The sequence below is a fragment of the Trichosurus vulpecula genome, chromosome 5 (assembly GCF_011100635.1).
Source record: "Trichosurus vulpecula isolate mTriVul1 chromosome 5, mTriVul1.pri, whole genome shotgun sequence".
NCBI classification, from domain to species: domain Eukaryota; kingdom Metazoa; phylum Chordata; class Mammalia; order Diprotodontia; family Phalangeridae; genus Trichosurus; species Trichosurus vulpecula.
Genome location: NC_050577.1, coordinates 214,465,641 through 214,480,010, shown reverse-complemented (window position 1 = coordinate 214,480,010; position 14,370 = coordinate 214,465,641). Strand labels below are relative to the sequence as shown.

General features: G+C 39.7%; 1 pseudogene; it reads right to left on the bottom strand.

The window, feature by feature from the left end:
* Window positions 1-3,743: 3,743 nt before the first annotated feature.
* LOC118851199 lies at window positions 3,744-10,984 on the bottom strand (annotated as a pseudogene).
* Window positions 10,985-14,370: the final 3,386 nt, after the last annotated feature.

Genomic DNA, 14,370 nt, shown 5'->3' with positions numbered 1-14,370 from the left:
CAAAAAACCTGCCTCATACAGTTCTTTAGAGTTCAAATGAGATATGTAAAGTACTTTGCAAACCTTAAAGCATTATTTAAGTGTTAATTCTTTTACCTCCTCATCACAGCTGAAATATAATGAATATGGGATAAGTCTATTTACAAAGGAAGAGCAAATTTACAAATAATTTTTATGGTACAAGAAGCTATAATCTTGGAGGAAAAAAAAATCTATCCAATGACTAAGCAAATAATTTTCATTTTTCCAAATCTACATAAAGATTTTTTGGGGACCATCACAAGACCTAACCTAATTCAGCATCCTATCAGTTATGTCCGACTCTTCATGACTCCATCTGGAGTCATTTCAGTTGTGACCCATTTGGAGCTTTCTTGGCAGAGATACCAGAGTGGTTTACTATTTCCTTCTCCAGCTCATTTTATAGATGAGAAATCTGAAGCAAATAGTGACTTGCCTAGGGTCACACAGGTAGTAAGCATGGCCAGATTTGAACTCATGAAGACGAGTCTTCCTGTCTCCAGGTCCAGCATTCTATGCGCTATGGTACTGCCTGGCTGCCTCAGGCAGACCTAATTAGGCCCCAAGAGCTACCTAGGGCTGTTCATTACCCAACAGAACTGGGAATCAGAATGATATTTCTGCTCTAGGATACATAGCATTGCATCAGCCATTCCCCCAAATTGACTCAGTGATAGGATTTTCATTCAGAGACCTTCACCTCTTCATATCCAACATATCTAAGTAAGGATTTGCTGTGCAGGCTGTAGGACAGTAAGAAAGTTTTGTGCTTTTGCTCATAATAGGATTGAAAGCTGGAAGGGACCTTAGACATCATCTGACCCAACAGATAGTAACAGATGAGGAAACTGAGGCCCAGAGAATAAAGTGCCTCATTTATAGACTCAAATGGATCTGTGCCATTCTTAATTTGGAAGTTGTTTCCCATGACATAGACAGCACCAACACGTCCATACCTGTCCTGGGAGAATCTTTTCCTTGTCTTCCATCATTTTTACCAAAGGGGAGGTTCTCCAACATATTGGGAACCTGCAGCACTCTAGCAGTAAACCTGTTTACTGTTTAAACTCCTCACCTTTGCCATGGGATCAATCTATGTTCTGTTGCAGTCAAACATTTCTCTAATGAAATCTTTTATTCCTGTTCTTTTTCAAAATTTTTCATCAGCTATGCACGCAGTCAGTTTATACCTACCACAAGTGCCTTTCCATTGCCCTCTGTGTGATATTCATTTTCAGTTTTTCAAACACTTGACATTCTTCAATGCAAACCCTGATTAATAGACTCCCATTGCTAATCACACCCCAAAGTCCAAAAAGGCACTCCATTCATTGTCAAGGTCTAAATTAGCACTAGGGTGCAGATTATTGAGAACTAACTGTGTTCACAATTCTGTGGGCTCTGGATAGAAGGCAAGTTCTCTGCCCTTAGAGATCTTATTATTTGAGGCTTGAAGCAAAAGGAGAATGTTGCAGGAGAGAAAGAACATGATTAGATTGAGAATTTGTCATAGTGATGAGAACAACGGAATGGGAAGTCAGTCCCTTCCGGCCATTAAACTTATTAGCTACTGAAACAAGCTATGTGGCTTTGGGCTTCTGGGACCTTAGGGCCTTATTTATAAAACGAGGTGAGGTTCAACTAAATTATCCCTTAAAGTTTGGCTCAGCTCTAAAATACCGCGTTTTAACCAAGAGCCATTTCCCAGTTATACAAGAGATCAGAAGACATGTAGAGTGTTTTCAAAAGAAGAAATGCCAAGTATCAACAACCATATGAAAGAATGTTCCAAATCACTAATAATTAAGAAAAATGCAAATAAAACAACTCCACGGGTTTCTTTCATGTCACACCCACCAGATTGACTAAGATGATAAAAAAATAAAAATAGTAGCTGTTAGAGAGGCTGTGGGCAAACAGGCAACCAACCCATTGTTGTAGGAGTTATAGGAAAATAGCTTAGAGCTATACCAGAAAAGTTAGTGAACTCTGATCCAGGAAGGGCTGCTAGGTGGCACAGTGGATCAAGTGCTGGCCCTGGAGTCAGGAAGACAGACTCGTCTTCCTGAGTTCAAGTCTAGCCTCAGATACTTCTTGGGCAAGTCACTTATCCCTGTTTGCCTTAATTCCTCATCTGTAAAATGAGCTGGAAAAGGAAATGGCATACTACTCCAGTATCTTCTAAGAAAATCCCAAATGGAGGCATGTAGAGTCAGACACAACTGACATGACTGAGGACAGTAACATCATTGCTACGGAAATAGTTTAAGAAGATCCATAACAGAAGAGGAAACATATTCGACAAGACATATGTCTGCATTTTCTGGTGACAAAGAATTGGAAACATTGATTAGGGAATGGCTAAACAAAGTATGGTGTATCAGTGTAACAAATTATTGCATCACAAAAAGCAATGTGAAGAATTCAGAGAATCCTACAAAGACATATAAACTGATACAGTATAGAGTATGTAGAACCCAAAAAGTACAATGTAATAATGTAAATGAAAACAACCCTAATAGATGTCATAACTCTAATCAATGAAGTAATTAATCATGACTCTAAGGGATGGATGAGGACACATGCCTCCTGACCTTAGAAGAGAGGCGGGAGGCCAAACATGCAGAATGATGCATTCATTATAAGACTTGACCAATGTACCAATATGTTTTGCTCAGTGAGAATTCCTTGCTGCAAGGGAGGGTCCTGGTAAGGGAGAAGGGACAGTGATGTGCAAAATCTACAATATATTTCTTTATTTAAAAATAGCTGCTTTAGAAACAAATCCATTTTTTTAAAAAATGAGTCTAAAAACTCATTATTAAGTTCCTAGTCAAATCTGATTTTTTTTACCTTCTAAGCAGAAAATAAGAAAAAATGTAAGAAGTAAAACTTTCTCACTGGCTTCTAGTTTTATTGAAAATATTACTCATTATAAAGAAAAATCGTGTTCTCAAAGGAGTTATTAGTTTTCAAATATTCTGTGCTCATTCTAGCAGAATATACTTTTATAAAGATTTCTATGATAGTGTTATATATAGTATAGTGTACTGGAAAGAACATAGGAATTGGATTCAGGGCATCTGAGTTCAAGTCTTGCCTGCTCCACTTAATTTTAATTATTAATTAAAAATAAATAAAAATTAATTAAAATAATAATTACCCGGGACTAGTCATTTTAATCTCTCCAAGCCTCAGTATCTTCATCCTTCAAATGGAAATCAAAATAAGCATACAACCCTTCTCAAAGGATCTCAGGTGAGACTTTATTGTTATCCCAAGTTACCCAAACCTCTGGTTGCCTCGGTTTCCTCATTTGTAAAGTGCTTAGCACAGTGCCTGGTACATAATTGTTGCTTAATAAATGCTTTCTTCCTTCATATATCCTGTGGTTAAGACAAATTTTTATACCTTCTATTTCCCATATATGACAATTTGTCTTAACCATAGGACACATGAAGGAAGAAAGCATTTATTTTGGGAGGGGCTGGGGTTCTGGTCTGGCTTTATTAGAAGGAACTTAAGAACTGGGTGAGGTTGTAATGGCAAAAGTGGGCTGGAGAAGGTTTAAATGGGGCTAACTAAGGTGGAGGGGGGAGTGCAGGGGGTTCCTTCAATACTAAGGCAGGGGAGGAGAGGAATAGGGGAAAAATGGGGAGGAGAGGCAATATGCGATCTGGACTCGAAGCGGAGTACAAGGCAGAAAACTAGCAGGAGAGAGCTCAGAAAGGAGCTTTCCAGGAAGTGTGAGAGGCCATCAGGGCCCATTTCAGTTGCTCGTAGGTGACAAACACCACTACATTCCAGGAACCCCAGTGGAGGAAGGAAGGTATGAGCCCTTTGTAAAAGGCTAGGGGTATCTCCTCCTGAAGCATGGTGAGGGAGCAGTGGCTAGCACTGGCATACTGGCCCACAGAAGAGTTCGTATATCTCGTCTTGACCACATCCACGGAGGAAGCAATGATGGTGGTGCAGAAGCTAGCCCCAAAGGCTGATATGAAGTGGCATGGAAGGTTATCAGTCATGAGATAGGCCTTCAGGAGAGCATCTTTGATGAGATCATAGGTCACCAGTTCAGCACAGTTGAAAATAGCATTGCAGGCAACATCGGGTGAAGTTCCTTTCCACAAGCCCCGAAGGCTCTCCTCTTGGGGATAGTCTTATAAGCATCCACTGTACCCTGGTATCTCCAGCTGCCACCTGCATGAGCCTGGGCCTGGAAACGTACCTTCACCACATCTGTGGGTTGCCAGTGCCCCTGTGATGCAGCCTGCCTGGAGGCAGCTCCCAATGCCTGCATGCTCAGATCCCTTGGTGTAGAACTGCTTGACAGAGTCATAGAGGCCAATGCAGACAAAGGCAAAATTCATCTGGCACTGCAACCCAGCCCTCAGCCCCTTGTACAGACTGCCAGGGCCCTCACTCTTCACCATGGTCAGAATGGTGCCCATGACACCCCAATACTGTGCATTGGTAGAGGAAGTTCGGATGGTCCCCTGGCTCTCTCCTTGAATCTGCAGCCAGACTTTGGCTGTGTCCAGGGGGAAGGTGACCAAAAAAAAGTCTAGTCTAACAAGTGAGAAAGACCAAGAAAGAGAATGTGTCACACACACACACACACACACACAGAGAGAGAGAGAGAGAGAGAGACAGACAGAGAGACAGACAGAGAGACAGAGGAAGAGAAGAGAAGAGAAGAGAGGAGAGGAAAGGAGAGGAGAGGAGAGGAGAGGAGAAGAGAAGAGGAGAAGGAAAATGGTGTCACGGAAGGCTTAATCTGAGCATTTAATGTGAATAAATGCTGTCTTTATTCCATACAGTTCAGTGGGTCCTTTCCTCCACAGGATGCCATAGATATCTGAACACGCAAATACAGAAAATGCCATAATTATTGTTTTATTTATTATTGTTTTATTCCCTTTTTATCATTGTTTTATTCCTTCTTGTTGAACATGCCACTGAGTAAAAATACAACAAACTTCTGTAGTGAATGCAAGGGTTCTTTTAAATTGGAACATACATCAAGAACGTCAGATAGCCCACTTTGTGGACAAGTGAGCCTGCTCACAGGGGAGATGATTTCCAACTACCTCTATGGACATAAAAGCGACCGTAAGTTTCCCTTTCTTCTGTGATTATTAAGGTCATATATTAAAACTGGGCAGTTTAAAATCCAAGTGACCAGCAACTGGAGTGAGCAGCTTCATCAATTATAAAGTACTCATTTTTTAAGTGAGTCAGTGCTGATTTTATTGGATGATCCAATAAGGTTAAAATACTGCTGCTCAGAGTTGTGGATGACAGGGTGATTAGACTTTGGAATTTCCTGCAGATGCAGAGAAAAAAAATAACAGCAATAAAGCAGTTAGGCTGAAGCACCAATATCACTTCCCTCTCAGGAGATGGCCAGACCAGAGCACCTAGGGAAGGGCCATAACTAAGGTGGAGCAACAAGGCTTTTCTCTGGAGAGATGAAATTTAAAAGATGCGTCAGTCTCAATTTCTTAATGCTTTTCCTATGAGACTACTGCCAATTTGTCCCATTTATATCTCATTTACATGTTGGTGTTAGTAGAATGGAAGGTCTCTTAGCAGCCCAAAGGCTAACAGATTCCCCAGGGTGACAGAGGATATAAACACCAGAGCCAGGATTCCAAACCAGCACTTCTGACTCTAAACACCACTGGCCCTCTGGCTGCTTCATCATGCATGTACTCAGTAATTGCAATAAATGTTTATTGAGTGAAATTCTATTGATTTAAATCAAACAAAACCAAAATGAATTTAACTGAAATGGAATATAAGAATGCGAGTAAAGGAGAATCAGCAAAAATCACACACACGCGCGCACGCGCACACGCACACACACACACCGCCAAGTACTGAGGAGATACATGAAGATGCATACCTTTGAAACCAGTTGTATAGCAAATGAGAGACTTAATGCTGTTTTGTAACCTTAAGTGAATTATTTAACCTCTCTGAAATGCAGTTTCCTCTTTTGTAAAATGGAGACAATAGGAGCACCCACCTCATGTTAGGAATATCAAACCAAATAAAGCAGGGAAAATATATTCAGAACCATAAAGTGCTATTTATATGTCAGTTATAGTGGTGGTGGTGGTGGTGGTGGTCATGGTGGTGGTAGTGGTCATTATGGTTATGATGAGGAAGAGGAGGATGGTGATGACGATGATGGTGATGGTGATTTTCTTGGTACCTATGGTCATCTTCTTTACAAAGAATTACAGAAAAAAAGAACACTAGAGAACTAACCCAGAACACTGCTTTTATCTTTCAGGAAGCAGAAAGACAAACATTCCCATATAGTGTTTTCCCCCATTGGGAGTAAATGTTTGGCTTAGGCTAAGAAACAGTCATTTCTATTTTTCAACTGTAGCATCTTTCTCTTTTCCATCTTGAACAAAAGTAGCAAAACCCTGTGACCAAATATTTTAATGTTGTTTTGCTCTGGTGTCAACCATAGTAATTCCACAGGGAGGTGGAACTAACACTAGAAACATTTAAGTGCCTACTATGTGCCAGGCAACGTGAGAACAGTCCCTGCCTTCAACAAGCTTGCAATCTAACATTGGGAGACAACACACAAAAAGAGGCAGGAAGGTGGAGGGGAGGCCAGGGGGTGCTTGGCTCCAGGACATCTCCTTCTGTAGATGAAACCAGAGTAGGAGATGGAGAATAGAATGTGCCAAAAAGGCTAGTTTCTGTCCTCTGTAAAGGAAGGCATTGGAAAGAGTTTGGCACTCCACCCTCTGATCTTCACATCACAAGCGAGAGGAGGCTTGGGGAGGTAGTGTCAACAAAGGCTTGAGTAAACAGCATGGTGATAAGATTAGGGGAGATGAGTTTAATCTGGAAGTAGCTATTTAACCTATGGAGTTGAAACCAGGAAGAGCAGCAAACACAGAGTAGAGAACTAGCAGTGCTTCTGACTATAGGGTGATGGGCAAGTCACCAGACCTCTCTAAGCCTCAGTTTCTTCTTCTGTAAAATGGGACTAACAGTATCTGTTGAACCTAACACAAGATGGTTGAGAGATGCATTCAAAGTGCTTTGCAAATCCTAAAGTGCTTTATAAATGCCAGATATTTTTAATTCACAAGGAATTACTTATGGATTCAACTATAATGTTCATGCAGACAACTCTTAGCTCCATGCATCCAGCCATGGTCTATCTCCTGAGCTACAGTCCTACATCACCTCCTGCCCACCGGACATTTTCTACTATCTAAATTGTCAGCATCTTAAGTACAGCATATCCAAAAGGGAACTCATTATCTTTTCCCCTAAACTCTCTTCTCTTCCTAATTTTCAGTCATTTCTGATTCCATCTTAGAATCCAGGGCTCTCTTGACTACACCACCATGTTGCCTAGCTCACAACAAACAATGGAGAAAAGTATGGTGGAAATGAACAGAATGCAACAAACAACAGGTAAGATATTTGGAAGAACTGGAGTAAAGGTTGTAAAATATACTTTTATGGGGAAGAAGAGAAATGGTTTTGTGTATATTCAATACTGTAGGTCACACACTAGAAAAAAAGGATACCTTATGTCAAGGTCCTCAATTATTTTTCTTTATAGGAATTTTTTTTCTATACAGGAAAATGTATGAGTTAAGAAAAAGATGAGTTGGCCATGGGGCAAAAATGAGAAGTGATAGGTAATTGGCTCTTCTAGTACCCTTATAGTACCAGGAGAAGGAAAAAAAAGACAAATTTCTATTCTAATCCATTATTGTCCTTGGTAGCCACTTCTCTTTGATAAGTAAGTCAAATGTTTGCTGACAAAGGCACTTTCAGGACTCTTGTGGCCTTGTGGCAATTAATTTACTTTGGTTAAATTTCTAGATAAAATTATTAAATTGGCATCAATGTAATTTCTGTTGTTCATTTCTCATTTTTAATCCTTAGTTACTTGTCTAAATCATTCAAGAGTCAGTTATTTCAAATGTAGGCCAAATCTTTTTTCCTTATTATTCTCTCTTTATATTAATTCAGATTTTAAGCCCAGCAATTCAGATTTCACATAAACAATTCACTCAGGGATTGCCCCCACCTTAATTACATCTTCTGTCTGTTAAAAAAGGAAAGGAAAGGAAGGTCCCAGGCACATTGAGGGGATTCCTTGTAGAAAACCTATGGTCATCAGGCATGATGGCAGGGACCTTTAACCCTTGATACTGGGGAGGATGAAGCTGATCATCTCTTGAGCTCAGGAGTTCTAAACTGCAGTAAGACAAAGTTGCCCAGGTGCCTGAACTAAGTCTAGTTCCAATACGGTGAGTACCTGGAGCAGGGGAAAACTGGGCTACCTAAAGAGGGATGAAATGTCCCAGACTGGAAAAGATCAAAATTTCCATGCCAATCATTAGTGGGATCAAGTCCCATGAGCAGCTTCTGTACTTCTACTGTAGACAAGAAAGGGAAATAATCTCAGAAAAAGGAAAACAAAAGAAGAAACGAAACAAAATAAAGCCTATAGGAAAATACAAACATAAGTTGCCTGGGGTGAACAGGCATGGACTGTTGACAATCTACATCACTGGAGGCAATCTAAACCAAATTTGGAAAAATCCAAATTGATGAGATCACCATATCCCTTGAGCATTTCAGAAAAAAGGGGGGATATTTATTTCATTGGTATAGGTTAACTCCCTGATAAGGAAATTCTTTCTACTAGTGCAAGTTTACATCTTCCTTACAATTTATAGTCCTGGAGAGTTGTCTAGGGCATGGACATATTAAATAGTTTGCTCAGAGTAACACAGATAGTATGTGTCAGAGACAGGACTTAAACTTGCCTCTTTCTGAGCCCGAGGTCCCCCTCTATCCACTATGCTATACTGCCTCTATTTAAATAATAACTCAGGTATAAAGAATTATTTTTTTAAGATTTAAAATGCACTTTTCTCAATGTAAGTTAGCATAACAAACACTAGAGTCAATAGGACCTGGGTTCAAGTTCCAGCTTTGGCTGGTACTGTGTGGTCTTGGCCAACACAATGAATTCCCTTATCTGTAAAGATGGAAAGATAATCCTGGAACTACAGACTTGCAAACCTTAGAGCACTATAATAAACATGAGTCATTTGATAATTAAAGGGGAAATTAAGAAAGGAAAGGATAACAAATATTACAAAATAATTTTAATACAAACTGGAACAAGACAAAGGCCTCAGAAAAATACAAATGAACTTCTGAGAATCCAAGGAAGGAGAGTTTATTTCTAGCCTATGTAATCAGGAAAAATTTCCTGAAAGAGGCAGAATTTGAACAGGGCCTTGAAAAAAAGTGTAGGCTATGCTAAAAGGTTCACTATGTGAAACTTTTACTAAGTGCCTACTATGTACCAAATACCATGCTAAGCACTGGGGATATAAACAAGAAAAAGAAAAGATGGTCCCTATCTTCAAGGAGCTTACAAGTGAATAGAGAAAGACAGTACACAAAAAGGAAACTGAAAGCAGTGGGGAAAGTGTCAGAGGGTACTCAGCACAGTGGCAGGTGGTTGATGGTAGAGCAGAGTCAAAACCAAACAGAGCAACTGGTGTCAAAGGAATAGGTGGCTGGGATTTTGAGCTTCCTATAATGAAAAGCTATGGGGGGAAGGTTTTTGGTTGTTTGTTTCAGACTTTAATCAGAGAATCTGTAGAAGTTCAAAAGACAGATGATAGAACTTTCCAGAAGGAACAGCATGTCAAAGAAAATAATGCAGAAAAGCAATGGCCATGTACAGGAAGGCCAAGTAGTACTTCAGTGGGATAATTTCTCATATCAAACAAGTAGGTGCCTTATTAAGCACCTACTATATGCCCGGTACTTTTTTGGGGTTTTAAGGACCCAAGCACAAAGAATGCAATTATTTCTATACACAGGAGCTTACTGTCTAATGGTAGAGATAAATACAGATAAAATATATAAGGCATAAACTATAAAGTAAATAAAAATATGCAAAGTAATTCAATACAAGGGAGTGAGGGCAGTAACAGTTGGGAGGATCAGGAAAGGTTTCACTCAAAAGAGATGCTACCTGAGCTGCATTTTAAATAATAGGTAACATCAATGAAATGGTGTTAGGTAGTACCCAGGGCTGGGGTGGCAGGATCAGCTTCTTTTTAAGAGAACTAGTTCCCCAATAAGATGTTTGAGTAGGTGGTATAGTGAATAGAGGGTTGTACCTAGAATTCAGGAAGACCTAAGTTCAAATCCTTCCTAGTTGAATGACCCTGGTCAAATTATTCAGTTTCTCTCAGCCCATTTACCTCATCTGTAAAACTGTAGTAAATTGGAGTAAATTGGAGTAATTGGAGTACGATTGTGAGCACCTAGCTCACAGATTTGATTCAAGAAGCAAACAAGATAACATGTAAAGAGTTTTGCAAACCTCGAAGTGGCATACAAATGCTAGCTGTTGTGATGGTGGTGATGATGGTGATGGTGCTGCTGCTGCTGGTGATGGTGATGATGGTGATGGTGATGATGAATACCATGACACAACCCTCATAAAAGTTTAGCAAATATAAGTTAGCAGATTAATGTTCAAAAAAAAGCTTCTTCCAAACATCTAAAATGGATTTAAAATTTTCTATTCTCAATTTTTTTCTTCCCCTTTGAAAGTTATAGAATTATTTAGGTGTCTTAAGTATCCTTTATTAAAGCACTTTTCCATTTCTCATACTTCTATATTTGTGAGTACCAGCCATGCTGCAGGGATGTCTAAATTGTCAGGAGACTGACGAAGGAGGATGAAGAGGTGACCTCCCCAGGTCTATGCAATGTATCAGTGTCATCCAGGGTGTGGCATGAACACTAGAGGAAGAAAAAGTCCCAAAACATCTAGGAAGCAGTTTGATCTTTCTTACCCTTTGTCAAATCTGTCAACTTCCAGGCCCTGACTAACAAACAACTCTATGCTCGGTTTCTTGAGTCCCTTGCACATCAACACCCTGGTAATCATTCAGTCATCAGACCTCAGCCTGGCCTGCTATTATTCTTCCTTCTCCAGCACCAATCAGACTCTCCTGGTGATCTTGTATCTGCTTTGTATGTATTTTGTAGATACTTACATGTATTCGTGTTGTTTCCCTGTTAGAACTTAAGTTACTAAAGGGCAGGGAGTGCTTAATTTTTTTTTCTGTGTGTGTGTATGTGTATGCATGTGTGTGTATACACATACATATGTAACAATATATAAAATGTTTAATATACAATGTGTATCATATGTAATGTATTAGTATATAAAGTATACTAAAGTACATACCATATATCAGTATATAAACGTAACTCACATATAGATCAATATACAAATGTAACATAAGGTAAATGCTTGATTGATTACCTACCTACAAATTTCTTCTCTCCTCCAAGATGGTGACTACCTCTCACACCCTAGTTGTGCCAATTCTACCTCAGATGACACAATTCCCAAGAGGTAAAAAGATGGGCTATAGATCCCAAATTCTAAAATTTGATATTTTTCACACGTAATTTTACATAAAAAGCTTTCAGGTGAACTCTCTCCCAGTCAGTCAATAAACATTTATTAAGTACTTACTCTATCCCAGACACTATGCTCAGCATTGATCTCTCTGACACCTCATCATACAAGGGGAACAGAACATAGTGTTAACAGCAGGTTCGAATACCCCATCGGAAGGAGAGTAACAGCTGGAAGATGATGTCTACGATAAAGGTGCCATTGGAGCTAATTCACAATTTCTTCATAATACTCATCTTTATTCTGGGAATTTTTGAGTCACTGTCTAATACTAGATAAAGGACTTGGGCCTATGAAAAGCAGAAGGAGTCTACATGTTCACCTTTATACTGCCATGTTTAAAAAAAAACCTCAGAACCATAGACTGGTAAAAAGATGGAACCCTTTATATGGCCAGGCTCTTGTCTTTGACCTGCAACTCCAATATAATAAAATATTAATGGCCAACGCATAGGGGATGAGGAAGCAAGCTAGAAAATGTCACAATACAGGCTCATGGGAACTCAGGATATGCTTGAGCTAACAGGCAAGATCAAGTCAAGCTCCATTGCTTGGTCCTAAAACTCCAGATGAAGCCTTGAAGAGCACAGGAAAAGAGCTGCATCATTCTTCCCTCCCAGCACTCTAGTCTTACAGCTCATGCCTGCAAAGCTCCAGAGTATCCATGACCTACAGCAATGCACTGATGTAGAAATTATTACTGTACTTATTTCTTGTGAAACCTAGTTTAGTGTGTCTGGTAGATTTTGTAAGAGATCTGAGTAGCAATTATAAGGTGGGGTGGGGGGAGCCTGAGGAATTTGTGCTGAATTCCTCAATAATCCCTCTAAATTCTAATACCAGGAGACAATGGCCTTACACCCCCACCCTAGTTAAAGCTCCCTTTTGTTTTTGTGGTCCATTCATTCCTCAAATTGTTAGAGCACTTAGCAAACTCAAGTTACCTGTTATGCGCTAAGGATTCAAAGGAGGCACAATCCTTACTCTCAAAGAACTTATAAAGGAGATAGATAAGGCAACTATAAAGGTATTATATCACATCATGGTACCTTGGTAAATACTGCCTTTAGATTCAGAAGTTCTGTCACTGTTACTTTGGCCAAGTGGCAACATCTGTAAGCCTCAGTTTCCTCATCTGTGAAATTAGAGAGGGAGCTGAACCAGATGGCCCCTAAATGCTCTTTCAGCTCTAAGATCCTCCAATATGACAAGATCCCAAGAGATCCTTGAAATCATTTATGTAAGTGTTCTCTTCTTTGTCACAGATCACAATCCATCCATGCTTAACTATATCATCTGTGTGGTCCCACAGATACACCACAGAGGACTCATCTAGTGGTTTAGGGATCATGCCCAATTTCTCTTGATATTGCAAGGATTTCGTTGGGGCATGCAAGCTTTCTATCACTCACTCTCTCTAGATATCTTGTCCACTTTATTTGGGGGGGGGGGAGGGATTAATTTCTTTGTGACATACTTTACTCTGTCTCCCCTGCATGATTCCTCATTTTCAATGGGTTGCAGATTGTCCAAGCCTACCATGCACCTCTCCACTGCCCTCTGGATAAACCTTAACTTCAGTACTTCATGACTGTCAAGGAATTACTTGTGAAATCTAGACTAACAGATAGGAAAAACCTTAGGTCATTGCAGATGGAGGACAGAAAAGTACCAAAGAGGTGGAAAGCTCACAGACTTACAGGTCTATGCCTAGAAGAAAACTCAGAGACCATCTAATCCAACCCCTTCAACTCACAGATGAGGTTAAGTGACTTGTCCAAGGTCATACAAATGGTAGAGATGGGATTTGCAATAAGGGCCTCTGATTACAAAGTTAGCCCTACCCCCAATTTTTCCAATTGAATCCCCCAGCTTCTACTTATAAGACGATAATGGGGAAGTATTAAAGCATATTCTTAATTGCAATTTATCTCTCTCAGAGTAGGTCTTCGAAAGAAGAGGGAGCAAATTATCATAATTAATTACATGTTAAAGACCATCAAGTTAGCTGAGTATGATACCTGATATGACATCCATTAAATTAATGGATAATACTAATTTGGAACATATAGTACCTAGTTTTTTTCCTTAGAGAACATAACTTTGTTGCTCTTCTGAATTTTCTTTCCAGTAAGAAGCCAGAGAATAAACCTATATCTTTCATAGAGGATTCAACTATAGAAATATGCAAATTGTAGATAAGATGTGAGAGATCAGTAAAGTTAGGTGTCCATAGAAGAGTTAATTAAGTTCCACAGAATAATTAATTAAGTGTCAGCTGAAACAAAGGAGTAAAAATTAACCAGAATGAGGGTCCTCAGCCAATCAGAATAAACCTTGTGGTTTTGTCGATACCTCAGACCCAGGATGTTAGGAAAACTTGTCTAAACCAGCCAGATAATGGTCAGGCTTGAAGAGAGAACTGGGTCAAATGGCTACCATGCATGTTTAATTGGCTAATTGAATATTACATTACACACCCACAGGGAGGAGTTTCAGACATTTTTGAACATGGGACTTATGACTGGGTGGAGGGGGTGGGGACATGCTAACACATATCACAGGCCAGGGCCGTATTAGGAAGAGTATGAATCAGGAAGGGCAGACCAATCAGCCCCTAGGGGTGGGAATCAATCTGGTGGGAAATGCTTTGAATTACCATTATAAAACTGAGCTCGTTTTTTGGGAAGTGTACTTCCGCTTCCCAAAAAGAAGAGTGAAGTCCACTCCTGGCCAGGAACATTTCCAACTCCTCTGGATTCTCCTAAAATAAATTGTCCTTGATACCTGAACACCTCAGTGTCAAGTGTATTTCTAACAGAAGAGAT